The following is a 27382-nucleotide window of genomic DNA, read 5'->3' on the forward strand; positions in this document are numbered from 1 at the left end:
TCGCTTTCAGTTAACTGGACTGTCTGTTACCGGAATGTCTGTCCAAGGTGTTGGCAAAAGCCAAGCTACTATAAGCAAAACAGCTGACAAGCTCGAAAGGATTGCGCCACGAGCCTTAATCATGAGCAACGTGTCCATTTGTGCCACACTTGAAAGTATTTGACACAGCAAAGGGAAGTCAATTAGAATCTTCTCGAAAGGTAGGGGAATCCCCAGGTGCCGTGAGCCGGGTTTGAAAATGGTGTTCCTGCGGCCACAACTTCGAGGACCAACCACTATACGAAGACCGCACCGTCTTCGGCTGTCAGGGACTGGAATATGTGCCCGACGGTGCTGGCGAAAGCCAAGTGACTACAGGCAAAACAGCAGGCGAGCTAGCCAGGAGTCGAACCTACAATCTCCTGATCCGTAGTCAGGCGCGTTATCCATTGCGCCACTAGCCCTCGTCATGGTGGTTGGATCCATGTATTCCAGACTTGAAAAGAGAGGAACCAACAAAGGCAAATCTGTTAGCATCTTCTCGAAAGGTAGGGGAATCCCCAGGTGCCATGACCCGGGTTTGAAAATGGTGTTCCTGCGGCCACAACTTCGAGGACCAACCACTATACGAAGACCGCACCGTCTGCGCTCAATCAATTTGGCTGTCAGGGACTGGAATGTGTGCCCGACGGTGCTGGCGAAAGCCAAGTGACTAAAGGCAAAGCAGCAGACGAGCTAGCCAGGAGTCGAACCTAGAATCTCCTGATCCGTAGTCAGGTGCGTTATCCATTGCGCCACTAGCCCTCGTCAGGGTGGAAGGATCCATGTATTCCAGACTTGAAAAGAGAGGAACCAACAAAGGCAAATCTGTTAGCATCTTCTCAAAAGGAAGGGGAATCCCCAGGTGCTGTGACCCAGGTTTGAAATGGGGTTCCTGCGGCCACAACGCAGAGTACTAACCACTATACGATCATGGCACTTTTTGATGTCGGTCAACTGGACTGTCTATTATCGGAATGTCTGTCCAAAATGTTGGCAAAAGCCAAGCTACGACAAGCAAAACAGCTGACAAGCTCGAAAGGATTGAGCCACGAGCCGTAAACAAGAGCAACGGGTCCATTTGTGCCACACTTGAAAATTGTTCAACCAGCAAAGGGAAGTCAGTTAGTCTCTTCTCAAAAGGCAGGGAAATCTTGAAGTGCATTGACTCGGATTTGAACCAGAATTTGAGCAGCCAAAATACAGATTACGAACCACAATAAGATCATAGGACTGTTATCTATCAGTCGACTGGGCTGTCAAGGACTGGAATCAGTGCCCAAAGGTGCTGGCGACAGCCAAGCGCCTACAGGCAAAACTGTTGACAAATTAGCCAGAATTGGGCCACTAGCCCTATTCATGAGCGATGGGTCTATGTGTGCTACACTTGAAAATGGTTGAACAAGCAATGGGAAGTCACTCAGAATCTTCTCAAAAGGTAGGAGAAAAAACAGGTGCCGTGACCCGGGCTTGAACCGGGGTTCCTGCGGCCACAACGCAGAGTACTAACCACTATACAATCACGGCACTTTTCGCTTTCAGTTAACTGGACTGTCTGTTATCGGAATGTCTGTCCAAGGTGTTGGCAAAAGCCAAGCTATGACAAGCAAAACAGCTGACAAGCTCGAAAGGATTGCGCCACGAGCCTAAATCATAAGCAACGGGTCCATTTGTGCCACACTTGAAAATAGTTGAACCAGCAAAAGGAAGTCAGTTAGAGTCTTCTCAAAAGGCAGGGAAATCTTGAAGTGCATTGACTCGGATTTGAAGCAGAATTTGAGCAGCCAAAAAACAGAGTACTTAACACAATATGATCACAGCACTGTTTTCTATCAGTCAATTGGGCTGTCACAGACTGGAATGAGTGTCCAAAGGTGCTGGTGTCCAAAGGTACTAACCACTATACGATCACGGCACTGTTTGCTTTCAGTTAACTGGACTGTCTGTTATCGGAATGTCTGTCCAAGGTGTTGGCAAAAGCCAAGCTACTATAAGCAAAACAGCTGACAAGCTCGAAAGGATTGCGCCACGAGCCTTAATCATGAGCAACGGGTCCATTTGTGCCACACTTGAAAGTATTTGACACAGCAAAGGGAAGTCAGTTAGAATCTTCTCGAAAGGTAGGGGAATCCCCAGGTGCCGTGAGCCGGGTTTGAAAATGGTGTTCCTGCGGCCACAACTTCGAGGACCAACCACTATACGAAGACTGCACCGTCTTCGGCTGTCAGGGACTGGAATGTGTGCCCAACGGTGCTGGCGAAAGCCAAGTGACTACAGGCAAAGTAGCAGACGAGCTAGCCAGGAGTCGAACCTAGAATCTCCTGATCCGTAGTCAGGCGCGTTATCCATTGTGCCACTAGCCCTCGTCATGGTGGAAGGATCCATGTATTCCAGACTTGAAAAGAGAGGAACCAACAAAGGCAAATCTGTTAGCATCTTCTCAAAAGGAAGGGGAATCCCCAGGTGCTGTGACCCAGGTTTGAAATGGGGTTCCTGCGGCCACAACGCAGAGTACTAACCACTATACGATCATGGCACTTTTTGATGTCGGTCAACTGGACTGTCTATTATCGGAATGTCTGTCCAAAATGTTGGCAAAAGCCAAGCTACGACAAGCAAAACAGCTGACAAGCTCGAAAGGATTGAGCCACGAGCCGTAAACAAGAGCAACGGGTCCATTTGTGCCAAACTTGAAAATAGTTCAACCAGCAAAGGGAAGTCAGTTAGTCTCTTCTCAAAAGGCAGGGAAATCTTGAAGTGCATTGACTCGGATTTGAACCAGAATTTGAGCAGCCAAAATACAGATTACGGACCACAATAAGATCACAGGACTGTTATCTATCAGTCGACTGGGCTGTCAAGGACTGGAATCAGTGCCCAAAGGCGCTGCCGACAGCCAAGCGCCTACAGGCAAAACTGTTGACAAATTAGCCAGAATTGGGCCACTAGCCCTATTCATGAGCGATGGGTCTATGTGTGCTACACTTGAAAATGGTTGAACAAGCAATGGGAAGTCACTCAGAATCTTCTCAAAAGGTAGGAGAAAAAACAGGTGCCGTGACCCGGGCTTGAACCGGGGTTCCTGCGGCCACAACGCAGCGTACTAACCACTATACGATCACGGCACTTTTCGCTTTCAGTTAACTGGACTGTCTGCTATCGGAATGTCTGTCCAAGGTGTTGGCAAAAGCCAAGCTATGACAAGCAAAACAGCTGACAAGCTCGAAAGGATTGCGCCACGAGCCTAAATCATAAGCAACGGGTCCATTTGTGCCACACTTGAAAATAGTTGAACCAACAAAAGGAAGTCAGTTAGAGTCTTCTCAAAAGGCAGGAAATCTTGAAGTGCATTGACTCGGATTTGAAGCAGAATTTGAGCAGCCAAAACACAGAGTTCTAAACACAATATGATCACAGCACTGTTTTCTATCAGTCAATTGGGCTGTCACAGACTGGAATGAGTGTCCAAAGGTGCTGGTGTCCAAAGGTACTAACCACTATACGATCACGGCACTGTTTGCTTTCAGTTAACTGGACTGTCTGTTATCGGAATGTCTGTCCAAGGTGTTGGCAAAAGCCAAGCTACTATAAGCAAAACAGCTGACAAGCTCTAAAGGATTGCGCCACGAGTCTCAATCATGAGCAACGGGTCCATTTGTGACACACTTGAAAGTATTTGAAACAGCAAAGGGAAGTCAGTTAGAATCTTCTCGAAAGGTAGGGGAATCCCCAGGTGCCGTGAGCCGGGTTTGAAAATGGTGTTCCTGCAGCCACAACTTCGAGGACCAACCACTATACGAAGACTGCACCGTCTTCGGCTGTCAGGGACTGGAATGTGTGCCCGACGGTGCTGGCGAAAGCCAAGTGACTACAGGCAAAACAGCAGGCGAGCTAGCCAGAAGTCGAACCTAGAATCTCCTGATCCGTAGTCAGGCGCATTATCCATTGCGCCACTAGCCCTCGTCATGGTGGTTGGATCCATGTATTCCAGACTTGAAAAGAGAGGAACCAACAAAGGCAAATCTGTTAGCATCTTCTCAAAAGGAAGGGGAATCCCCAGGTGCTGTGACCCAGGTTTGAAATGGGGTTCCTGCGGCCACAACGCAGAGTACTAACCACTATACGATCATGGCACTTTTTGATGTCGGTCAACTGGACTGTCTATTATCGGAATGTCTGTCCAAAATGTTGGCAAAAGCCAAGCTACGACAAGCAAAACAGCTGACAAGCTCGAAAGGATTGCGCCACGAGCCTAAATTATAAGCAACGGGTCCATTTGTGCCACACTTGAAAATAGTTGAACCAACAAAAGGAAGTCAGTTAGAGTCTTCTCAAACGGCAGGAAATCTTGAAGTGCATTGACTCGGATTTGAAGCAGAATTTGAGCAGCCAAAACACAGAGTTCTAAACACAATATGATCACAGCACTGTTTTCTATCAGTCAATTGGGCTGTCACAGACTGGAATGAGTGTCCAAAGGTGCTGGTGTCCAAAGGTACTAACCACTATACGATCACGGCACTGTTTGCTTTCAGTTAACTGGACTGTCTGTTATCGGAATGTCTGTCCAAGGTGTTGGCAAAAGCCAAGGTACTATAAGCAAAACAGCTGACAAGCTCGAAAGGATTGCGCCACGAGCCTCAATCTTGAGCAACGGGTCCATTTGTGCCACACTTGAAAGTAGTTGAAACAGCAAAGGGAAGTCAGTTAGAATCTTCTCGAAAGGTAGGGGAATCCCCAGGTGCCGTGACCCGGGTTTGAAAATGGTGTTCCTGCGGCCACAACTTCGAGGACCAACCACTATACGAAGACCGCACCGTCTGCGCTCAATCAATTTGGCTGTCAGGGACTGGAATGTGTGCCCGACGGTGCTGGCGAAAGCCAAGTGACTAAAGGCAAAGCAGCAGACGAGCTAGCCAGGAGTCGAACCTAGAATCTCCTGATCCGTAGTCAGGTGCGTTATCCATTGCGCCACTAGCCCTCGTCAGGGTGGAAGGATCCATGTATTCCAGACTTGAAAAGAGAGGAACCAACAAAGGCAAATCTGTTAGCATCTTCTCAAAAGGAAGGGGAATCCCCAGGTGCTGTGACCCAGGTTTGAAATGGGGTTCCTGCGGCCACAACGCAGAGTACTAACCACTATACGATCATGGCACTTTTTGATGTCGGTCAACTGGACTGTCTATTATCGGAATGTCTGTCCAAAATGTTGGCAAAAGCCAAGCTACGACAAGCAAAACAGCTGACAAGCTCGAAAGGATTGAGCCACGAGCCGTAAACAAGAGCAACGGGTCCATTTGTGCCACACTTGAAAATTGTTCAACCAGCAAAGGGAAGTCAGTTAGTCTCTTCTCAAAAGGCAGGGAAATCTTGAAGTGCATTGACTCGGATTTGAACCAGAATTTGAGCAGCCAAAATACAGATTACGAACCACAATAAGATCATAGGACTGTTATCTATCAGTCGACTGGGCTGTCAAGGACTGGAATCAGTGCCCAAAGGTGCTGGCGACAGCCAAGCGCCTACAGGCAAAACTGTTGACAAATTAGCCAGAATTGGGCCACTAGCCCTATTCATGAGCGATGGGTCTATGTGTGCTACACTTGAAAATGGTTGAACAAGCAATGGGAAGTGACTCAGAATCTTCTCAAAAGGTAGGAGAAAAAACAGGTGCCGTGACCCGGGCTTGAACCGGGGTTCCTGCGGCCACAACGCAGAGTACTAACCACTATACAATCACGGCACTTTTCGCTTTCAGTTAACTGGACTGTCTGTTATCGGAATGTCTGTCCAAGGTGTTGGCAAAAGCCAAGCTATGACAAGCAAAACAGCTGACAAGCTCGAAAGGATTGCGCCACGAGCCTAAATCATAAGCAACGGGTCCATTTGTGCCACACTTGAAAATAGTTGAACCAGCAAAAGGAAGTCAGTTAGAGTCTTCTCAAAAGGCAGGGAAATCTTGAAGTGCATTGACTCGGATTTGAAGCAGAATTTGAGCAGCCAAAAAACAGAGTACTTAACACAATATGATCACAGCACTGTTTTCTATCAGTCAATTGGGCTGTCACAGACTGGAATGAGTGTCCAAAGGTGCTGGTGTCCAAAGGTACTAACCACTATACGATCACGGCACTGTTTGCTTTCAGTTAACTGGACTGTCTGTTATCGGAATGTCTGTCCAAGGTGTTGGCAAAAGCCAAGCTACTATAAGCAAAACAGCTGACAAGCTCGAAAGGATTGCGCCACGAGCCTTAATCATGAGCAACGGGTCCATTTGTGCCACACTTGAAAGTATTTGACACAGCAAAGGGAAGTCAGTTAGAATCTTCTCGAAAGGTAGGGGAATCCCCAGGTGCCGTGAGCCGGGTTTGAAAATGGTGTTCCTGCAGCCACAACTTCGAGGACCAACCACTATACGAAGACTGCACCGTCTTCGGCTGTCAGGGACTGGAATGTGTGCCCGACGGTGCTGGCGAAAGCCAAGTGACTACAGGCAAAGCAGCAGACGAGCTAGCCAGGAGTCGAACCTAGAATCTCCTGATCCGTAGTCAGGCGCGTTATCCATTGTGCCACTAGCCCTCGTCATGGTGGAAGGATCCATGTATTCCAGACTTGAAAAGAGAGGAACCAACAAAGGCAAATCTGTTAGCATCTTCTCAAAAGGAAGGGGAATCCCCAGGTGCTGTGACCCAGGTTTGAAATGGGGTTCCTGCGGCCACAACGCAGAGTACTAACCACTATACGATCATGGCACTTTTTGATGTCGGTCAACTGGACTGTCTATTATCGGAATGTCTGTCCAAAATGTTGGCAAAAGCCAAGCTACGACAAGCAAAACAGCTGACAAGCTCGAAAGGATTGAGCCACGAGCCGTAAACAAGAGCAACGGGTCCATTTGTGCCACACTTGAAAATAGTTCAACCAGCAAAGGGAAGTCAGTTAGTCTCTTCTCAAAAGGCAGGGAAATCTTGAAGTGCATTGACTCGGATTTGAACCAGATTTTGAGCAGCCAAAATACAGATTACGGACCACAATAAGATCACAGGACTGTTATCTATCAGTCGACTGGGCTGTCAAGGACTGGAATCAGTGCCCAAAGGCGCTGCCGACAGCCAAGCGCCTACAGGCAAAACTGTTGACAAATTAGCCAGAATTGGGCCACTAGCCCTATTCATGAGCGATGGGTCTATGTGTGCTACACTTGAAAATGGTTGAACAAGCAATGGGAAGTCACTCAGAATCTTCTCAAAAGGTAGGAGAAAAAACAGGTGCCGTGACCCGGGTTTGAACCAGGGTTCCTGCGGCCACAACGCAGAGTACTAACCACTATACGATCACGGCACTTTTCGTTTTCAGTTAACTGGACTGTCTGTTATCGGAATGTCTGTCCAAGGTGTTGGCAAAAGCCAAGCTATGACAAGCAAAACAGCTGACAAGCTCGAAAGGATTGCGCCACGAGCCTAAATCATAAGCAACGGGTCCATTTGTGCCACATTTGAAAATAGTTGAACCAGCAAAAGGAAGTCAGTTAGAGTCTTCTCAAAAGGCAGGGAAATCTTGAAGTGCATTGACTCGGATTTGAAGCAGAATTTGAGCAGCCAAAACACAGAGTACTAAACACAATATGATCACAGCACTGTTTTCTATCAGTCAATTGGGCTGTCACAGACTGGAATGAGTGTCCAAAGGTGCTGGTGTCCAAAGGTACTAACCACTATACGATCACGGCACTTTTTGCTTTCAGTTAACTGGACTGTCTGTTATCGAAATGTCTGTCCAAGGTGTTGGCAAAAGCCAAGCTACTATAAGCAAAACAGCTGACAAGCTCGAAAGGATTGCGCCACGAGCCTTAATCATGAGCAACGGGTCCATTTGTGCCACACTTGAAAGTATTTGACACAGCAAAGGGAAGTCAGTTAGAATCTTCTCGAAAGGTAGGGGAATCCCCAGGTGCCGTGAGCCGGGTTTGAAAATGGTGCTACTGCGGCCACAACTTCGAGGACCAACCACTATACGAAGACCGCACCGTCTTCGCTCAATCAATTTGGCTGTCAGGGACTGGAATGTGTGCCCGACGGTGCTGGCGAAAGCCAAGTGACTACAGGCAAAACAGCAGACGAGCTAGCCAGGAGTCGAACCTAGAATCTCCTGATCCGTAGTCAGGCGCGTTATCCATTGCGCCACTAGCCCTCGTCATGGTGGTTGGATCCATGTATTCCAGACTTGAAAAGAGAGGAACCAACAAAGGCAAATCTGTTAGCATCTTCTCAAAAGAAAGGGGAATCCCCAGGTGCTGTGACCCAGGTTTGAAATGGGGTTCCTGCGGCCACAACGCAGAGTACTAACAACTATACGATCATGGCACTTTTTGATGTCGCTCAACTGGACTGTCTATTATCGGAATGTCTGTCCAAAATGTTGGCAAAAGCCAAGCTACGACAAGCAAAACAGCTGACAAACTCGAAAGGATTGCGCCACGAAACTTAATCATGAGCAACAGGTCCATTTTTGCCGCACTTGAAAATAGTTGAACCAGCAAAGGAAAGTCAGGAGTCAAACCTAGAATCTCCTGATTTGTTCCACACTCAAAAAGAGTGGAATCAACAAAGGCAAATCTGTTCAAATCTTCTCAAAATATAGGGGTATCCTGAGGTGTCATAACCCGGGTTTGAAATGAGGTTCCTTTGCCACAACGCAGAGTACTAATCACATACGATCATGGCTCTATTTCTATGTAATCGGTGCACGCTGGTCCGTTGTGTGCAGTGCATAGGAATCTCCTGCCCGAGAAACATCGATGTTCTATTTCGAGGTTCTGCTTTTATTGCTCCCATCAGCGTATGGCATTATTTATTCATTTATTTTTGCCCAAATGTTGAGAAATTAATGGGAAGGTTTGAGCACTGTTGTTTTCCAGAGCAATCCCCCCTATCAGTCAGTTGTTTATCCTAATTGTTGTTGGGGTGGGGGCGGGCCACCACAACAACAATTAGGATAAACAACAATATCCACATTTTAAATTTACACATTATAATGAATTTTGACCAGGGGATGCCAAACCTTTGCATCCCACGCTATATAACATATTGGCCCGAATATATAATATAGAAAAACATAGTTGTTTTTTACATTGAAATAAGACTGAAAACGTGTGAGTCGTCTTATATCCTGGGTCTAGACTTTATACCCATTCACGACGCTAGATGGCGCCAGATATCATTAGCGAATGCTGAACTTGAGGAGTAATGTTCTGTCACGACAGATCTCAGCTACTCTCAGGTTTAACCAGTTTGCATTATTTTAGTGCAATGTTTTCCCTTACTCAGATTTGTTTCAAGACTAGATACAGTGAGACCTCACTTTGAAGGTTAATGCAGTTATTTCAATTTTGTTGTTTTATCACAATATATTGGTTTATTTACATTTTAAAAAGCAGAAGCCATTCATTTACGAATGTGATTGCACTTTATTTTACATATTTAAATGTTCAGATATTAAGATTTAAATGAAGCAAAATAACATGCTTTTTCTCTCAAATATATTGTTATAATCATTTGTTTCAGATGTACTATAATTATTTTCTGTATAAAAATGAATTTGGTGTTCAAAGTCTTTTTTCAAACTTGAGTCTTGAAAATGAGGGGGTCGTCTTATAATCAGGGCCGTTTTATATTTGGGCCAATACGGTATTAAAAAAAAAAAAATCCATGTTACAGTGCTGGCCAAAAGTATTGGCACCCCTGCAATTCTGTCAGATAATGCTCAATTTCTCTCAGAAAATGATTGCAATTACAAATGCTTTTGTTGTGATCTGCGGATGCGGAGAACAAGATTGAACCCAAAAACAGACAACAGAGGGGAAGCGTTCGGGGATTTATTAATCACAAATAAAACAAAACACGCGAACGCGGTAAAAAGGGAATAACAAAAGGGGTCCGTGACAAATGGGTTGACGGGGATCAAAAACGCGAAAACCGAGCAGAGGGCAGAGAGCCAAAAAGACAAACAAAAATACACTCAATACCTGTGGCCTATAGACCCTACCCACGTGACGTCACAGCTCCGCTCTCCTGAATGGTACCGCCCACTTGTCCGTCAAAACATAGTGTTAACCTGTTACGGCTACGTACATTTCTCCTATTTACGGCGTGTTTTTCTGCTCCTTAACATTAATAATCAAAATGGTGAAGGCGTGTGTGGCTGTTGGTTGCACTAACAGAGAAGATGGAAGGAGAGACTTGAAGTTTTACTGTATTCCGAGGGATCCAAAGAGGAGAGCGAAATGGACGGCTGCAATTCGACGTGAAAACTGGGCACCAAAAAAATCACCACAGACTATGTAGTAGTCATTTTATATCCGGTAAGATGCATTTAAGATATACTTAGGGGGTTTTGGGCTGACAAATAACCACAATTAAGATCATTGCGAGGCTAATCGCCGACAACATACAACGTAGTACGACATAGTTTCAAATTCAAGATGTTTGTGACTTCCCTTTCTTCCACCATCGTTATTTTTTGAATAATATTTAGCTGGTACCAAGTGAAAGAAACTGGCCTCGTCTACGGAGCTGACAAATAACCACAATTAAGATCATTGCGAGGCTAATCGCCGACAACATACGACGTAGTACGACATAGTTTCAAATTCAAGATGTTTGTGACTTCCCTTTCTTCCACCATCGTTATTTTTTTGAATAATATTTAGCTGGTACCAAGTGAAAGAAACTGGCCTCGTCTACGAGGCTGACAAATAACCACAATTAAGATCATTGCTAGGCTAATCGCCGACAACATACACGTATGTATGTCGTGAGAGTGCTATTGCTAAACCATATAAACATTAAAAGCCTTAACTCCATTGACAAACGACATGAAATACATTAGACTTGACAGTGGATGTTAGCAATAACAAAAGATTTTGAATTGAAAATTTCGTAACTCACCTTTCCAAGCACAAGATAGATTCCTGCCAAACGAGGACCTGTTTCACCCAACCAGCAACGAAGTATTTATAAGCCTCCAAGCTCTTGAAGTTTTTCAAATTTTCGTGGGAATAGGCTGATTTTGTGTGGACAAGATAATTGTAAATATCAGCGTAGCAGATGTCAGGCAGACAGGGCGAAGACAGTGGGTCGAAAAACATCGATTTGGGCATCAAATATGGATCTGGCGACTGTATAGAACGAAGCTTTTCCTCATAACGCCTTTTATGCAACAGATCCAGTGAGTTTGCGGCATCAGAAAGCACCGGGTCTTTCATGAAATGCATTTTAAATTCCGCCATCAATTGAAAACAATGCTAATACAGAGTCAAAATGACGGACAAGTGGGCGGAACCATACAGCGAGCACGTGGTTTTATGACGTTGGTGGGTAGGCTCTATACTACGAAGCCAGTTTTCTGGCTTAGCAGGGTAACTTCGAGAGTAACTTCATCACGTGCGACCTAAGTTCGCAGCTAAGCAAGACTACGAAAGGTGGATATGTTGGAACCGAGAAGTGTTGCCATGGCAACACACGCCAAACCTGGTCGTCTCAGAGTTAGATCTTGCTTAACCCCAGAATTCTAATTAACCACGCTATAATTAAACAGCACTCCTCCGCGGAAGTGTCCTCCTGACAATGACAGCGTACCTGCACGACCCATACGACATTGGCGCGCGGATTGTGAGGGGCTCTCTTCGGAGTGCACGGGTTTTTGGAGACCGCCAGAATCCGCTGGCATACCCGGAAGATTTTCTCCATGAAAGATGTAGATTTTCAGCTGAGGGAATTCTTTACCTGTGCCAACTGATCGAGGCGGACGTCACTATAATGTAACCCGCCGAAGTCAGGCCCTCACAAACGGGCAGATTGTGTGCCTCTCCGTGCGCTCTTTCACCAGGGACAATATATGCATTCCAATGGTGATGCTGAATATCTGCGTAAGAACACTGTATGCCGTGCGATTCGAAGTGGGGTATGGAAACGCTTCAAATTGATCGTTGAAATTGCTGAATGTAAACGAATGCGGAGCTTTGCTCTCATATACAAGAAATATATTTAACGGACTTTTCCAGCGTTATTTTGTTGTGTAAATGAGTTAATAATAATCATAGAAATATGTAGACTATTTAAACATTGTGAAAACTTGCGTTTTTTTCTGCCAACTCGAAGAGATTAAATTAAATGTCAAATCCACTGATAGGACAGACGCACAAATATAAAAGATATAAATGTTTATTGAATACTCATCTTACAGTCTTGTTTAACTGTGAAAATTCGTTACAAAAGACGGGCTTTAATTCACGCAACAACGCATGGCATCCCCGCATTTCCTTCTTCTCCTGAGTCCTCACAAAGATAACATAAAATTTTGGAGGGGGGGGGTTGGGTCGGGCTCGGGCCTGCAAATCAAGTTAATTGATCGGGCTCGGGTCGGGTCGGGCTTGATTTTTTAGGCCCAAACTAAGGAAAAAAAAAAAAGGACATACGTATTCATACAGTCAATGGGACTAAACATACAATTATCCTGCTTCATGTGGTGATGCGCGATAAATTATTTCTTACTGTTAACGTACCAAATCTCATTTTATTGTCCTGACAGCAGGCTTTCTTTGCATGGACATAAGTAAACTGGCATATTGACGCATTCACAAATCACATGATCTGTAAATTCGCTGTCAACAGACCCGTCGCGCTCTACTCGCTGAAACGGTGTTCAATTTCACGGTGAGAGTGAATTTTAATTCCTCATAACTCTGCATGATCATCGCGCATTCCTCCTCCGTGAAGTAAGGTGCCCGTGCCATCGTCACAAGTAGTGTTTGACTCTGGTCTCCGCCCCCTTTTATGTGAACGCGCAGTAACTCTGACTGGGTTGACACAGGTTCGACTAATCAACCTCATAATCAGCGTCGTAGCACCGACTGACCACAAACTAGACAACCAGGTTTTGTCCACTCTGGTTACCCGCTGGTAAACTGGATTACTTCTCGGGAGGTTGAACTCAGTTCGTAGTATAGGCCACTGCACAAGGTAGAGGATCACAAAACTAAGACGTCCGACGAACTAGAAGGCAAAGACAAAGCGACTCGAAAGCAGTACGTGTTAATGGCGACCAGCAAGGGAAATATCTCGGTGTTCTTCTCCCGGATAGCCTGCGTTTATATACTATAGCTGACGAGCAGCGATTAGCTGCAGGTGCGACATCGGCACGCCCCCACAGCCGGCTCTGCAACAAAAACAAATTCTGACAAGCAGCAGAACGCGACAGCTTTGGTAGTAATATCTTCATTTATTTTGCTTGCAATGAGAAAACACAAAAGAGAATGGGAAAAAAAATCAAATCATTATCATTTTACACAAAACTGCAAAAATGGGTCGGACAAAAGTATTGGCACCCTCAGCCTAATACTTGTCAGCACAACCTTTAGACAAAATAACTGCGAACAACCGCTTCCGGTATCCATCAATGAGTTTCTTGCAATGCTCTGCTGGAATTTTAGACCATTCTTTGGCCAACTGCCTACGGCCATTTTACACAAAACTCCAAAAAAAGGCCCGGACAAAAGTATTGGCACCTTTTGAAAAATCATTTGATGTTTCTCTAATTTGTGTAATTAACAGCACCTGTTTCTTACCTGTGGCACATAACAGGTGGTGGCAATAAATAAATTACACTTGCAGCCAGTCAAAATGGATTAAAGTTGACTCAACCTCTGCCCTTTGTCCTTGTGTGTACCACATTGAGCATGGAGAAAAGAAAGATGACCAAAGAACTGTCTGACGACTTGAGAAGCAAAATTGTGAGGAAGCATGAGCAATCTCAATGATACAAATCCATCTCCAAAGACCTGAATGTTCCTGTATCTACCGTGCGCAGTATCATCAATAAGTGTGAAGTCAATTGTGACTAACCTCCCTAGATGTGGATGGAAAAGAAAAATTGACGAGAGATTTCAACAAAAGATTGTGCGGATGGTGGATAAAGAAACTCGACTAACATCCAAACAAGTTCAAGTTGTCCTGCAGTCCAAGGGTACAACAGTGTCAACCTGTACAATCCGTCGGCGTCTGAATGAACAGTGACTCTATGGTATGATACCCAGGAAGACCCCACTTCTGACCCAGAGGCATAAAAAAGCCAGGCTGGAGTTTGCCAAAACTTACCTAAGAAAGCCAAAAACGTTTTGGAAGAATGTTCTCTGGTCAGATGAGACAAAAGTAGAGCTTTCTGGGAAAAGGCATCAACATAGAGTTTACAGGAAAAAAACAAGGCCTTCAAAGAAAAGAACACAGTCCCCACAGTCAAACACGGCGAAGGTTCCCTGATGTTTTGGGGTTGTTTTGCTGCCTCTAGCACTGGACTGCTTGACTGTGTGCATGACATTATGAAGTCTAAAGACTACCAAAACATTTTGCAGCATAATGTAGGGCCCAGTGTGAGAAAGCTGGGCCTCCCTCAGAGGTCATGGGTCTTCCAGTAGGACAATGACCTATAACACTGTTTTCAAGAGTTATCTTGAAAACAGAAGGCAAGCTGTATTTTTTAATGGGAGCTTATCGGATTGGAAAAATGTTCACTGTTGTATACCACAGGGAAGCTGCCTAGGACCACTCCTGTTTTCTATATATACGAATGACCTGCCATTGGTGTTAAAAAAAGCAAAAATAGCCATGTACGCAGATGACTCAACCATTTATTCATCACAAGCTACAGTCGAAGAAATTCAAAATGTTTTGATGGAAGAGTTAAAATCTGTTTCTGATTGGGTTATGATTAACAAACTAGTCTTAAATGTTGACAAGAAAAAGTATTGTCTTTGGAACCAAACATAAGCTGTCAACAGAACCCAAACTAAATCTGGTTGTCAAAAACATTAGTGTTGAACAGGTACAGGTGACAAAACTTCTTGGTGTTGAGATTGATGATAAACTATCATGGTCAGAACATATTGATAAAGTACTATGCAGAATGGGTCAAAGTCTCTCAATGGTAAGAAGATGTTCTCAGATGCTGCCTCTCAACATGACAGCAGATGTAATAAAGACACTTGTGCTGTCGCACTTAGATTACTGCTCTGAGATTTGGTCATGTGCTGCTACAACACATATAAAGACTTTACAAACTGTCCAAAATAGAGCAGCTCGATTTGTGCATCGTTGTCCACTCAGAACTAATGTAAACTGGATGCACAACACATTGTCTTGGCTAAAAGTTAAAGACAGATTTACGGCCTCATTGTTTATTTTTACTAGAAATATTGTTACGACTAAAATTCCAAAGGTACTTTTCCAAAAATTATATCGAAGTTCTGATAAACATCAACATGAAACCCGTCATGCCAATTGGGGTAGATTCATATTACCTCATGTCAGAACAAACCATGGAAAAAGTTCAGTCATGTATAGAGCGATGTTGGGCTGGAACACTTTGCTAATTGAAATTATATCTGCAAACAGTAAAAACCAGTTTAAGTTCCTTCTGAAGAGACGTTTTATTAGTAATGAATTCTGAATCGAAATAACTAACCACTATGAGCCAGATAATTTCAATGAATGTCAGGAAAACAAAGACTGGGGTTTTTCTGTACATGTACATGTACATGCATGTAGTATATAGATATGTATAGAGATATATGTAATGTGTATATCTGTACTATATGTGCATTTATATGTAGAGGTGTGTGTGTGTGTGTGTGTGTGTGTGTGTGTGTGTGTGTGTGAGTGTATGGAGAGGGAGGGAGGGGTGGGGGTGGGTTTTATTTATTGTTATTTTTTTCTGTATGCATTTTGGTTGGTGAGGCAAGCACTGGTGTAAATGTTTGAACGGAGTTGGCTGAATTGACTCCAGGAAGAGTAGATGTACCTGTTACAACTATTGGAGATCAAAATAAATACAAATACAAATGCAAACACACTTCAAAAAGCACTAAGAAATGGTTTGAGAGAAAGCACTGGAGACCTTTAAAGTGGCCAGCAATGAGTCCAGACCTGAATCCCATAGAACATCTATGGAGAGATCTGAAAATGGCAGTTTGGAGAAGGCACCCTTCAAATCTCAGAGACCTGGAGCAGTTGGCCAAAGAAGAATGGTCTAAAATTCCAGCAGAGCATTGTAAGAAACTCATTGATAGATACGGGAAGCGGTTTTTCGCTGTTATTTTGTCTACAGGTTGTGCTACCAAGGATTAGGCTGAGGGTGCCAATACCTTTGTCCGGTCCATTTTTTGGAGTTTACTGTAAAATGATAATGATTTAATTTTTTTTTTTAGTTTTGTTTTGTGTTTTTTCATTGCAAGCAAAATAAATGAACATATTACTACCAAAGCATTTGTAATTGCAATCATTTTCTAGGAGATATAGAGCATTATCTGACAGAATTGCAGGGGTGCAAATTCTTTTGGCCAGCACTGTACGTCTTTTTGTATTTAGTGAGAAAAAGAAAAGAACAGAATTTGTTCCAATTTTATATCTGAAGAGTTATGAGTTTGGAGTCAATGACTGAAGTAAATGGACACATTGATTGTTTAGAACTGAGGCAATTTGGTTCTTGAGTTATCACGTTCCTTGGTCTTAAATGCCTTGTGATTTTCTCCTTGCGTTTCCAGGCAGTGCAACCAGCATGAAGCAAAAACAAAGACATTATCCCTTATATAGTTAAGTGTTTTTGGCTGTTGACTGTGTTCCTGCCGCACACATGCACACTTCAAATCACAAAGGTCTCAGCTTCTTATCTACCGTAAACCTCTGTATTCAAGACAACTAGGAGCCAAATAGCAATCCTTTCCACTTCCAATAATTTCAGCTTGAGTGTTCCCCAACTTGATGAAAATCACTGGAATAATTAATTTCATCTCACCAGACATTAGTCTGGTCAAGATTGACAAAAATGTGCCCACACATCATGCTCTCTTGCCAAGGGTTATGGCAAGCTATTTTAATACAGCATGACCGATTATAAATTATTATATTGTTATCAGGAAGTGGGTCAGCTAATGTTAGCAAAGCAATATCTAGCGTTGTTTTTGAGGTATTACAGTAAAAAAACAAAAAGACTAATCATATTTTATTCTGACATACTTGACCAATCAGGCATGTTCTATGCTTTATACGCTTACCCACAGCGTTTATTTAGTAACTCTGAGCAAGCAGTTACAGTGGGGCAAATAAGTATTTAGTCAACCACCAATTGTGCAAGTTCTGGAACTTGAAAAGATTAGAGAGGGCTGTAATTGTCAACATGGGTAAACCTCAACCATGAGAGACAGAATGTGGAGAGAAAAAAAACAGAAAATCACATTGCTTGATTTTTAAAGAATTTATTTCCAAATTAGAGTGGAAAATAAGTATTTGGTCACCTACAAACAAGCATGATTTCTGGCTATCAAAGAGGTCTAACTTCTTCTAACAAGTTCTAACGAGGCTCTATTCGTTACCTGTATTATTGGCACCTGTTTTAACTCATTATCGCTATAAAAGACACCTGTCCACAAATTCAGTCAGTCACACTCTAAACTCCACTATGGCCAAGACCAAAGAGCTCTCGAAGGACATCAGAGACAAAATTGTAGCCCTGCACCAGGCTTGGAAGACTGAATCTGCAATAGGTAAAACGCTCGATGTAAAGAAATCAACTGTGGGAGCAATTATTAGAAAATGGAAGACATACAAGACCACTGATAATCTCCCTCGATCTGGGGCTCCATGCAAGATCTCACCCCGTGGCGTCAAAATGATAACAAGAACGGTGAGCAAAAATCCCAGAACCACACGGGGGGACCTAGTGAATGACCTACAGAGAGCTGGGACCACAGTAACAAAGGCTACTATCAGTGACACAATGCGCCGCCAGGGACTCAAATACTGCACTGCCAGACGTTTCCCCCTGCTGAAGAAAGTACACGTCCTGGCCCGTCTGCGGTTCGCTAGAGAGCATTTGGATGATCCAGAAGGGGACTGGGAGAATGTTTTATGGTCAGATGAACCAAAATAGAACTTTTTGGTAGAAACACAGGTTCTCGTGTTTGGAGGAGAAAGAATACTGAATTGCAGCCGAAGAACACCATACCCACTTTGAAGCATGGGGGTGGAAACATCATGCTTTGGGGCTGTTTTTTTCTGCAGAGGGACCAGGACGACTGATCTGTGTAAAGGAAAGAATGAATGGGGCCATGTATCGAGAGATTTTGAGTGAAAATCTCCTTCCATCAGCAAGGGCATTGAAGATGAGACGTTGCTGGGTCTTTCAGCATGACAATGATCCCAAACACACAGCCAGGGCAAGAAAGGAGTGGCTTCATAAGAAGCATTTCAAGGTTCTGGAGTGGCCTAGCCAGTCTGTCAATCAGTGGAGGGAGTTGAAAGTTCATGTTGCCCAACGACAGCCCCAAAACATCACTGCTCTAGAGGAGATCTCCATGGGGGAATGGGCCAAAATACCAGCAACAGTGTGTGAAAAGCTTGTGAAGAGTTACAGAAAATGTTTGGCCCCCGTTATTGCCAACAAAAGGTGCATAACAAAGTATTGAGATGAACTTTTGGTATTGACCAAATACTTATTTTCCACCGTGATTTGCAAATGAATTCTTTAAAAATCAAACAATGTGATTTTCCGTTTTTTTCCCCTACATTCTGTCTCACATGGTTGAGGTTCACCCATGTTGACAATTACAGGCCTCTCTAATATTTTCAAATGGGAGAACTTGCACAGTTAGTGGTTGACTAAATACTTATTTGCCCCACTGTACCTTTGAACATCAAGAAATACCAAGAACTGAGACCTAGAGAAAATGCTGAGGGTGAAGGCACAAATTATACCAGTGTGATTGTCGCATTGGGTCAAGCAACCCTCAAGTCAGGTGGTGGGTTTAGAAAAAAATCAGCTGATGTTGTTGGTAAGAAGAGTACAGTCCAGGGAAGAGCTACAATCCTGCACAGAACCCTTGAGATCCTATTTCTCTAGAGAACGTGGGCTCGAAAGACACGGCCTTGGTGACATCGACATAATTCTTATAGTCTCTATATACATACATACTGTATTTTCACTGCTATAAGGCACACGTAAAAGACTTAAAGTGCCTGCGACAGCAAAAAAAAAAAATCTTAAATAGCATTATTATGTGAATTAGAATCATATTTTGGGATGATTCGACTGTATACAACAATTTGGCAAAGCACAGATGATGAGAAATTAGTCTTTTAATCTGGAGTTTAGCCACGCCTGTCATTATAGTGCTCTATGGTCTCCAGGTGGAGGATGATGTCGGCAGGGTCACAGTTTCAGTTGATTTAGAATTCAGCCCATTGAGAAGGAAGATTCAGAACGAGGAAAATACAACACAGAGCAGCAAGATGTCATCATTGTTTCAATCTCTCTACTGCATTAATTTTACAGGATATTCTTTTTATCTAAGTACAGTATTTGTTCCCAATTTCTAAATAGATGGTACGGTCATGACAAATAACAGTCTTGTGCTAAATGGATTATTAAATATTAAAAATGCATTTATTCAGTACAACAGGGCAAAATTAATGCACAGTGGTCAAAACGGTTGGCTTCTTGCACCTCCCGAACAGTAAAATATGCCACTGGAGTCAGTCCGGCTTTTGTCATTTCCCTGCCCCGGCTTCTGGGACGGAGGAAAGAGCGTAAATAAAGCAGGACGCGTCACAGATAGCCGACATGCCAACCCGAACCAAGCGGTGTTTCCAAGTCTTATTCACGCCTTTCGAAAACGAAAAGGCACACAAAACTACCCTGGATCATGTCACACAGCAGCGGGGTTGACTGTCTTCACCGAGTCTGTCATGTAGCGAGCATGTTACAGCTCGTCGTTCCCCTGCTTAATGCAGGAGTGGTCGTTGAAGTGGAAGCAGGTGGAGAATGACCGCCGAGCGGTTGTTCCAATCCAATTCATGTCATACACGGTGGCGAGGGTGACAGCCTTCACCGATCGGCGGCGAGTAATCTTTTCGTTCCCCTGCTGCCAGCCAGTATGTTTGTTGAGGGTGGAATCAGCTGGATATGACCGCTGGACAAACCGGCCGACGTCAGAGGAGCGCGTTGCCGCCCGAGCCCAACCCAAGGATAGTGGTATATTGCCGGGCACACTAAGACGGCAGAGGGGGCTGGAACTCTGGACGATATGGCAAACTGCAGACGAGAGAGGGGTGCTTCACGGGCATATGCCGAGTATAGCGTTCTCTCGGCACGTGAAGAGGACTAAGGGGGTTGTGCGACAAGCCGCCGTTCGGCAGCCGAGTGGCCTTCTCGGAGAACACTCAGCCACAAAATGCAAGCCACTTCCTTATTAAAATGTGCACCATGGTCGCAGTATTTGACATAATACAAAACAAGTAGTTACTCACTTCCTCGAAAGTCCAATGGTCCCACAGTTGTCGGACTTGTTTTAGCTAATCTCCGGAGTGAACGGGAACTTTTAGAAACCCAATAAGGCTTACATGCCTCTTCTTGGTGCAGCAACAAAAACCTGCAGCACATTTGGTTGCCGCGATGCGTAAATAAACGAATTAATCCGCAAAATCAGCTGAATCCGCAGTCCATCTGCATGCTATAAAGCAATGCTGCATTGTGAGATGCTGACCCGGGTGATGTCACATTCGCATTCATCCTCAACCCAAGAGCCAGACGTCACTCATTTTCATGGCGCGTGATTCAAAGAATTGAAAAAATAAAACGGTCGCTTCCACACAAATTCAACCGGTCCATTTCATTTAGGAGCATAAAATACCACATGAAATATGAAATAAACATGCTTTTTGCTGTCATAGGCACTTTAAAATTTCTTTAAAATGGACTTTTAATGCTGCGTGCCTATTGTGTGTATCGACTTCAAAATTCTGTTGTTCTGTACTTTCAATTAGTGTGCCGCTTGACTGACTGACAGCATTAGTTGCCTACAGTCTGATTATATAGATGAAAAGCGAACGTGACTGAGGACACCATTCGGAAAGGAGCACACTGAAAGGAAGCCCCTCTCCCGGTAGGTAAAAACCGGCGCCTCTGAAAATGGCACCTACAAAGACACGCTTGTGAAGCACAGTTTAAACTGCTACATGGCAACATGGGAATCGAGGAACCAAGAGAGAATTCAAGATCAACGAATCCATGGTTTGCAAGTGGAGAAGGCTGGAAAAAGAGCTTCATCAATACTAGAAGACATCAGTGTAAACAGGGCGAAAGTGAAGTTGGGAGCACCGTGGGAGCGATGGATGACGGATGGCAAACACAGCTTTACTGGGAGGCAGTGAGTTACCCCACAATTTGCAAAAGAGGCATCATTTCTGAGGAGCCCCACGGCAACTCAGACAATGACGATAGGGAACCTGGCATGCAGTGTTGTTTTTGGCAGCCATTTAAATTTTCGTCTTAGTCTTTTGGACGAAAATACTTATTAGTCATTTTTAGTCATTTCAAAATCTGTTCGTCTTCGTCTAGTTTTAGTCAACGAAAACTCGACATTTCTCTAAATGTTTTCGTCTATAAACTTCAAAAGTTTTAGTCCATGAATAAATATATAAATAAAAGGTTACCAACAATTTCGAGTGAACGTGACAGACAGCAAATAACTTTAGAGTCCACAAGGCCATCACCATTTTCATGACGATAATACACACTCAGCAGGAAAACAGCACATTAATTAATTAATCAAACTCACCTGGACGCCCTGAGCTGTACATTGGTATGAAAAAGTATCTGAACCTTTTGGAATTTCTGCATAAAATCACCATCAAATGTAATCTGATCTTTGTCGAAATCACACAGATGTAAAATCAGTGTCTGCTTTAACTAAAACCACCCAGACAGTTGTAGGTTTTCATATTTGAATTAGGATAGCATGCAAACAATGACAAAAAGGGGAAAAATAAGTAAATGAACCCTCTGCCTAAGGAGACTGAAAGAAAAAGGTACCGTCATCGCACACACAATATAATTGTTTGCATTAGTCTAACACATATATAGTCTAACACATACATAGGTACAGGCACCGTCTAACTGTTTGCATTACTCTAACAGACGTAATATAATTTATCAGGAAATAATATCATTTTCATATTTAAGGTAGGACTACACTACTAATATAAAATAAATAGAACACCATAGTTTAATGAGAAGAAATAGAAGAGATACACAATGCCGTCTTATCACAAGATTGACGCACCAACTCTGGCAATCAGCTCTCCCAGCAAACTCCAAGGACAAAGCGCTTTGTCCTAAAACAAGTACAACCAGCCCGGACAGCAAAGTTGATAGCAGGCGTCCCAATCCGCGCACGAACCTAAGCCGCCCAAAACCAGCCACAGAGGGGATGACCCAAAAGCAACGCCCAGAAACGCCTTCGACAAGGCCCGCCTCAGCAAAGACTTTAAAAAGACTGGACACTGAGATAACACAGATTTTTTCTGCTCGGAAACATGTAGCCTTGTTTTGGATCCAGAATTGTCCCTCCGTCGTCTGTTTTTGCCTTGTTTTTACCATTGTCGACGAATAAATTGTCAACCTGTTTTCGGTGAGTGTTCTTCAAGCTTTTGAAACATGGAGTCAGTACAAAGGGTTAAAATAAGAGGACGCGCGAGATTCGACCTTCCTGGCGGGCGCACGCGGGGCAGCGTCAGCCGAGCGGTACTTGTTTTGGTTGGTGCTGTCCGCGGGTGCGTCTGGGCCGGGGGGGCGAATTTCAACAAGACTTAAAAAGCAATTGAAACCAATTTTTACACACACCTGGTAAGAATTGTCTTGAAGAGAAGCATTGTCGTATGTGCATCACGGCTTGGTCAAAAGAGCTGTCTGAAGACCTGCGATCAAGGATTGTTGATTTCTATAAAGCTGGGAAAGGATAAAAAAAACATCATTCATCAATCCACATTCAGAGAAGTTGTCTACAAATGTAGAGTATGGCAGTGTTGCCTCTGTCCCAAGGAGTGGCCGTCCACCAAAGATGACGCCAATAGTTCAGCGCAGAATACACTGAGAGGTAAAAAAACAACCCTAAAGTGTTTGCTAAAGACTTGCAGAAATCACTGGCACATTCCAATATCTCTGTGCACACATCAACTATATGTAAAAATATGGCCAAGAATGGTGTTCATGGGAGGACTCCACAGAGGATGCCACTGCTGTCGAAAAAAAAAACAATGTTGCTTGTTTAATGTTTGCAAAAAGGCACTTGGACACTCCACAGAAGTTTTGGCAAAATATTTTGTGGACTGATGAAACCAAAGTTAAATTCTTTGGAAGTAACATACAACGTCATGTGTGGAGGAAAAATGGAACATCAACACCTCATCCCCACCGTGATGCAAAGTGGAGGGAGCATCATGATTTGGGGCTGGTTTGCTGCCTCAGGGCCTGGACAACTTGCAATCATTAATATAAGAATGAATTCAATCGTTTATCAGAATATTTTGCAGGAAAACTTGAAGCTGTCTGTCAAACATTTGAGGCAAAAAGAGAATGGATGCAGCAAAAAGACAATGATTCAAAATACAGAAGTAAATCAACTTCAAAATGGTTTCAGAAGAACAAAATAAACATTCTGGAGTGGCCAAGTCAAAGTCCAGACTTTAACCCCGTTGAGATGCTGGGCATGACCTAAAGACAGCGATTCATGCCAGACATCCCAGGAATCTGACTGAACTAGAGCACTTCAGTAGAGAAAAATTGGCCAAGATTAATTCCTGATCGATGTGCCAGACTGATCTGCAGCTACAGGAAGCGTCTGGTTGAAGTTATGTCTGCCAAAGGGCGGGCCATAAAAAATTAAATGTGATGGTTACTAAGATGGTTACCCACTTACTTATTTTTCCCCCTTCTGTCATTGTTTGCACACTATCCTCATTAAAATATGAAAACCTATAAATGTTTGGGTGGTTTTAGTTAAAGCAGACACTGTTTTTTCATCTGTGTGTTTTTGACAAAGATCAGATAACATTTGATGGCGATTTTATGCAGAAATGTGAGAAATTCCAAAAGGTTCAGATACTTTTTCATACCAATGTATGTAATTTTTTTCCCAAGAGTTTAAAAAGATACTGGGTCACTGGGCTAAATGCTAATGCTATACTAACGCTACAAAGTTTAATGTGTGATGATCACTCAGCCCAGACCTTTAAAGACTAAAGCAACATGCCATATCTTGCCAAGAAATGAAAGCAAAACTTACCAAGCAGCACCTGACACGTTTCACAAAATGAACCTGGAATGGGCACAGGCTTACTCACACGGTGAGTCAACTTGTGTCGGGGGCCGGGGGAACTGGGAGGAGGCGCAACACGTCACATGAGTGGCACGACCAAACACTTCTAAATATGTTCTAACTACACATACAATAAGAAAATTTCACATATTGTGAATTTATGACTGAAACTATGGCAAATTTTGATGACAACTGGCATCCATCTAGTTATGTTTTAGTCTCCCAAGACATACCATTCTCATGAAAAAATTGTTCGTTGAAGAAATATTTTCGTTATTGTCATCGTTGAAGAAAACATCACTGCTGGCATATTTGATGAAGAACTTGCTTAGTTGTTCATTTCGGATTTACAAGATGAGTACCTCAATTAGTTAGTGGATGACGATTGATCAAAAACTAACACGAGCACAATGTTACATACTCCAGTAAACTACAACTGAGCTCAGTTTTGCTCCTGCTGCTTTTTTAAAAACAGAAGCAAGAGACAGTTTTTAATTTCACTTTTTATGTTCTGTTGATGTTGGCATCGGCGGACAATAGTCGTATTGTGTTGCACAAGTTCTGAAATAAATTATTAAAAACCTGACAAAGATGACGACTTCCTTGCCAATGTTACAATTATAATAAATGTCACCTTAACTTAAAAAGACTGCTGATTGGAGGTCAGAGGATGACCGCCGAGTTCGTAGACATATTCCATCATTTCCATCTTAATTTCAATGGTCAGTCTCACCTTTTCTTTTTGACCAACTGCGCTAAACTTCTTTTTTTTTCTTTTAAACCTGTTCTGTTCAGCTGTTTGACACGGAGAAGTGTCCGGATGGTCTGATCAGTTTTAACGTGTCACATTGAGAGTATGACATACTCCCATTGTGATCATTCAACATACCTCGTTTATTATGACAAAGCAGTGAACAGGAAGGGGTTAAGGGGGAACAGAAGATAACAAAAGAAGCAACAAAAAATAGGGTGTCCCAGAAAAATGCATACATTCCCCAGCAGCTGGCAATCAAATTGTCTATGGGTTTCTTAAACACATTAAACACTACTGGTGTCAACAATAATCGATGCGGCGATGCATCCCGATGCGGGGCATGGATGATTCGATTCGATGTGGGCAACAAGCCGAATCAATTCAGCGCATTTTAAAACATATGAGACTAATAGCCTAGATCTTGAGCCCGAACCCGACCCGAATTTCGGGCCCAAAATGTCAATGATTTACGTTCGGGTCGGGTCAGCCAGACTTCTCGCTCGCTTTTTAAAAAAAAAACAAATATATATATATATATTTGTATACTAAAACGATGTATGGTAGGCGCGGGCCCACAAATAAAACGTAAAATTTCGGGTTTTTTTCGGGCTCGGGCATACAAATAAAAAATGAAATTTCGGGTTTTTTCGGGCTCGGGCCTGCAAGGTAAGTTAATTGCACGGGCCGGGTTGTGCTTTAATACGCGCGGGCCGGTTCGGGTCAGGCTGGATTTTTTAGGCCCGAACTAGGCTCTAATATAAGTACGTTCAAAAATCTTCCCTGCGCAATTCCGGTGATGCAACTGATTTGGTTTAGCCATTTGTATTATTATTTTCATGTTTACCTGTAGATGAAGCTACTTTACATTCAAAGCAATGCAGGGGTGACGAGAAACCCAAATCCGCTTCCTCATCGGAGTAACGTCACAGACATGCGCAGTTGCAATCAAGAGAGCAGAGAGATAGGACATAACATAACAATTGGTGAAGCGGAGAAAGAGGGAGTGCTACTGTGTGTAAAAAAAATGAGAAAGCCCTGGTCTCATTCAAAGCACAAATTAAATGCTGTGATGTTTTTTTGTTTGTTTGTTTTAATATATATCTGAAAGTATACTATTTTCATTTGACTTCAACAAGGAGTGCCACAAGAGCCAATAAAAAGTTGTTTAATGTCTGACCGCTTGTGGTTCCTCATGATTCACGAAAAATATGCTTTGCTTTAGAATTTTAATGCATCCCAGGCTTTAATGCATCGCGATGCATTGCCGAATCGAACCGAATCGAATCATGACCCTCTGAATTGAATCAAATCGAATCGTGAGGGCATTGCCGATGCACACCTCTATTAAACACATTGACTGACTAAACTTAAATTATTTATCAAATGCTACTGGGAGTGTGAAAATGCAGTTCAGGTGTGAACATGTCAAGTTATCAGCTGTAAAAGGATGGATACAACATCCTGGGACACCACGCATATATCAATTTATGTATACATTTTGTTATTGTTATGGCATTCCTTCGAGGAGGAGAATCCTTATTCTATCTTCTTCATTCTTGCAACTTTTTCCCTTTGTTTTTCATATTTGTCCATTTTATTTGTCTTTTTGGCAGATATTTTCTCTAACGTTATATATTCAATGATTAGATTTAGCCACTGGTTCATGTTAATATTTTGTTTGTTTCTTGATTTCTCTCACAAGAAAATCTGCCGTGCTACTGTCTTGCGGGAAAACAATGAAATATTTCGAGCATGTTGTCATCTGTCGAGTCAAATTTTATCCTTTCATTCAGTCGAAAGGATCGTATGTCGCTGCAATCGGATGTCGAGGTATTTCTTGTTGTTGTTTGTTTTTCCTCCTCGTCTGTCTGCTTCCTTCCTTTCTGTCCCCCCATAAGCCCTTCCTGTTTGTTGCTTTCTCCTAATAAATAAAACCCAATGAACAACCACATTGGGAGTATAACAAACTCCCACGTGATACATTAAAACTGTTCAGACCATAAAGACACTCACATTCATATTCTTGGCGTCCAAGCAGCTGAACAGGACAGGTACAGTATAAAAGGGGGGAAAAAAGGGTGAGGGGACTATTTACAGTATTATTTCTGTGTGGCTCGGGAGGAAATGCGCCTTGGAATGGTAACGCCCAGTGGTTGGGGAACCCTGCTGTATATGAGACACTTCAAACTTGTTAACAAGGGTGTACAGCATTTAAATAAATGAAGGAAAACACATTTTGTTTCAAATTTTCAATCACCTCAGGATAAATCATTAGACAGGAAAACAATGCTCATTGCTTGTAAATATGTCTAAAATGTGTTAACGACAATATTGACACGTTCAACTATTCCCAAGGAAGACCAGAACGACAACAGCCTTCATGAGATACAACTCTTTGCTTCACATGT

The 27382-nt window shown here is 43.1% G+C and overlaps 10 non-coding genes across 10 annotated transcripts; all 10 read right to left on the reverse strand.

Annotated features, from left to right (window-relative positions):
- Positions 1–370: 370 nt before the first annotated feature.
- On the reverse strand, positions 371–443 carry trnar-acg (transfer RNA arginine (anticodon ACG)). Its single transcript has one exon. It is a non-coding gene; the product is annotated as a tRNA-Arg (tRNA).
- A 267-nt stretch (positions 444–710) lies between these two features.
- trnar-acg (transfer RNA arginine (anticodon ACG)) lies at positions 711–783 on the reverse strand. The gene has a single exon. It is a non-coding gene; the product is annotated as a tRNA-Arg (tRNA).
- A 690-nt stretch (positions 784–1473) lies between these two features.
- On the reverse strand, positions 1474–1545 carry trnah-gug (transfer RNA histidin (anticodon GUG)). Its single transcript has one exon. It is a non-coding gene; the product is annotated as a tRNA-His (tRNA).
- A 763-nt stretch (positions 1546–2308) lies between these two features.
- Positions 2309–2381, reverse strand: trnar-acg (transfer RNA arginine (anticodon ACG)). Its single transcript has one exon. It is a non-coding gene; the product is annotated as a tRNA-Arg (tRNA).
- A 690-nt stretch (positions 2382–3071) lies between these two features.
- Positions 3072–3143, reverse strand: trnah-gug (transfer RNA histidin (anticodon GUG)). The gene has a single exon. It is a non-coding gene; the product is annotated as a tRNA-His (tRNA).
- Positions 3144–4926: 1783 nt separating this feature from the next.
- Positions 4927–4999, reverse strand: trnar-acg (transfer RNA arginine (anticodon ACG)). The gene has a single exon. It is a non-coding gene; the product is annotated as a tRNA-Arg (tRNA).
- Positions 5000–5689: 690 nt separating this feature from the next.
- trnah-gug (transfer RNA histidin (anticodon GUG)) lies at positions 5690–5761 on the reverse strand. The gene has a single exon. It is a non-coding gene; the product is annotated as a tRNA-His (tRNA).
- Positions 5762–6524: 763 nt separating this feature from the next.
- On the reverse strand, positions 6525–6597 carry trnar-acg (transfer RNA arginine (anticodon ACG)). The gene has a single exon. It is a non-coding gene; the product is annotated as a tRNA-Arg (tRNA).
- A 690-nt stretch (positions 6598–7287) lies between these two features.
- trnah-gug (transfer RNA histidin (anticodon GUG)) lies at positions 7288–7359 on the reverse strand. Its single transcript has one exon. It is a non-coding gene; the product is annotated as a tRNA-His (tRNA).
- Positions 7360–8135: 776 nt separating this feature from the next.
- On the reverse strand, positions 8136–8208 carry trnar-acg (transfer RNA arginine (anticodon ACG)). Its single transcript has one exon. It is a non-coding gene; the product is annotated as a tRNA-Arg (tRNA).
- Between the last annotated feature and the right edge of the window lie 19174 nt (positions 8209–27382).

The sequence above is a fragment of the Corythoichthys intestinalis genome, chromosome 19, assembly GCF_030265065.1.
Source record: "Corythoichthys intestinalis isolate RoL2023-P3 chromosome 19, ASM3026506v1, whole genome shotgun sequence".
Taxonomy (NCBI): Eukaryota; Metazoa; Chordata; class Actinopteri; order Syngnathiformes; family Syngnathidae; genus Corythoichthys; species Corythoichthys intestinalis.